At 30.5% G+C, this 2,752-nt stretch overlaps 1 pseudogene; it reads right to left on the bottom strand.

Annotated features, from left to right (window-relative positions):
• Nucleotides 1-1,372: 1,372 nt before the first annotated feature.
• LOC108691237 overlaps nt 1,373-2,752 on the bottom strand; it is a 5,218-nt pseudogene continuing 3,838 nt past the window's right edge.

The raw sequence follows: 2,752 nt of genomic DNA, 5'->3' as shown, positions 1-2,752 counted from the left end.
TATATATATATGGAGCTAATTTGATATTCAAATGAGAAAATGAGAATGACGGTAATGAGAAAAATTGAAAAGAAGTAAAAGAAGAGGATACGAAATAAAGGAGAAAGAATAACAATTAAGAGAAGGAAAAAAAACAGAAGGAGAAAGAGACTAATAGAGAAAAATAGGAAGATAAGATTCATGTAGAGATTCAGTATCATCTTTCTTTATATCTTATCTTATCATCTTATCTTTATGTAAGCTCTATTTTTGCTTCTTTATATGAATTATTTCCGATATCAAATGTTTATTATAGAAATTAATATCAAGAATTCTCATTTTATCCCAATCAAATTCATGATTACAATTCACTCGATGGTTTGTAATGATTGATGACAATCATAACCCGTTTTTTCTTTATATCAGATATATATTCTGGTTTTTAGTTTCCTCTTGATTTGTCCAACGTAACTAGCATCACAATCTATACAAAATATTTTGTAAACAACTTTCTTAGAAAGAAAGTCGAGCCGATCTTTGCCCCTTTTAATGTGGTTTTTTAGATTATTCAGAATGGAATAAGTCAAATTACAGTTCATTTTCCAAGCAACCGGCTAAAGCTTTCGGAGATAGACTTAACATAAGGGATGGTAAAAAACTTTTTAGCACGAATATTATTGTTAAGAGCGTGAGAATGTAATAAGTAAGTGGTGGAATTAAATTATTTATTTATTAAAAAATATTATTAGATTGAGAGAGTTTTTATGCGATTGAAGGAATTTCTGTAAAGCTATAGTTTAGTGGGGGATATCTACTTAATCATTCTAAAGAAGAATTAAGGAAGAATATAATAATAATGAGTCGTTTTTTAGATAAGACTTCTCAAATAATGAATAGTAAGATTGATAATCTTAAAATAGATATTAATGAGCCAATAGAGGAGGAATATTTCAAGATAAAAATGAGTCTAATCTAAGTAACGACGAGGCATTCCTCTAAGACCAAGAAAATGTTGTGGGAAGAAGATGACGCCAATAAATATAGATAGGAATTGAATATTTAAATAAAAATCATTTAATCTAAATCCAGTAATTAAGGAAAATCAGTGAATAAATCCAGCAATAGAGAATATAGCCTCTATGGAAAGAATATAATGGAAATGAGCTACAACAATAATAAGTGTCATGAAGAATAATGTCGATGGAAGAATTAGAAAGTATAATTCCTGTGAGACCACCTATAGAGAATAAAAAAATAAATCCTAAAGATCATAATGCAGGGTTGTAGTTGATTTTTATACCGTAAAGTGTAGCTAATCATCTGAAAACTTTAATACCTGTTGGAATTGCAATAATTAAAGTAGCTGAGGTAAAAAAAGCGCGAGTATCTACATCCAATAGTAAATATGTGGTGAGCTCATACAATAAACCCTAAAAGACCAATAGCAATTATGGCATAAATTATTCCTAAAGTTCCAAAAGTTTCTTTTTTTCCTCTTTCATTTATAATAATATGAGAAATTAGGCCAAATTCTGGAAGAATTAAAATGTAAACTTCTGGATGTCCAAAAAATCAAAATAAATGTTGATAAAGAATGGGGTCTCCACCTTCAGAAGGGTCAAAAAAGGAAGTATTTAAGTTTCAGTCAATCAATAATATAGTAATAGCTTCAGCAAGGACAGGAAGAGATAGGAGTAGGAGGATGGCTGTAATAAGAATTGATCAAACTGTTCAATATCTCTGTGATTCACGATCTCTAATTATGTCGCCTAATCGCATCTATGAAAAATCGATGAATCCACGAGATGTCGATTGCTAAACAACGCATGCGTCACGCGTAATCGATTAAAAAAAATAATAATATCAGATCGTCTTGGCAACAAAACAAACTGTTGTTTTCATCTTCTGATGACACAACTCGTCTCGTGGAAAGTCATCACCGCGCTACCGCTAAGATCCTTTTCGTATCCGTTGTAAACACGTTCGCCCGCGAACGAGGCTTATTTTTAATAAAATCTGGAAAGCAGAGAAATTCGCATTTTCTCGACCGAGTGCCCTCGACGTAGTAATTCCGCGGGAAACGCTCGGACGGTGATCGCCTGGCCACGCCATTACGATTTTCGTGCACTCAGCGAGATCGCCAAAACAAACTAAAAGGGGAATTTTATCTAGAGATATAGATTTTAGATGTATATTTAAAATTGTTGAAATAAAATTAATTGCTCCGAGAATAGAAGACATTACATTCCAGTAATATGGAGGGAAAAAATAGTTAGGTCAACTGAGGGTCCACTGTGGAATATATGGGATGTTAATAGGGGTAAAGAGTTCAGCCTGCTCCTGTGTATAAAAAATTTCTTAGAATAAGAAGAGTTAATAAGGGCGGTAAGAGTCAAAATTATCTTATATTATTTATTCATGGATAAGCTATATCTGAGGATCCTAATATTAATGGAATTAGAAAATTTCCAAATCCACCAATTATGAAAGGTATAATTGTAAAGAAAATTATAATAAATGCATGATTAGTAACTAGAGAATTGTAAATTTGATCATTATTAATTAGACTGCCACATGATCTTAGTTCTAATCGAATGATTATACTTATGGATTGATTCAAGTAAACCCGATCAGATAGCCAGGATAAAGTAAAGAATTCCAATATTTTTATGATTGATAGAAAATAATCAAATTTATTCATAGATAATAATATTATAAAAAATTTAATGAATAATTATAAATAAATAAAATTAATATATTTATGATAAAAAAA

The sequence above is a fragment of the Atta colombica genome, unplaced genomic scaffold (genome assembly GCF_001594045.1).
Source record: "Atta colombica isolate Treedump-2 unplaced genomic scaffold, Acol1.0 scaffold44, whole genome shotgun sequence".
NCBI classification, from domain to species: domain Eukaryota; kingdom Metazoa; phylum Arthropoda; class Insecta; order Hymenoptera; family Formicidae; genus Atta; species Atta colombica.
Note: the sequence above shows the minus strand (reverse complement) of the source record. Positions and strands in the feature narration are given on the sequence as shown.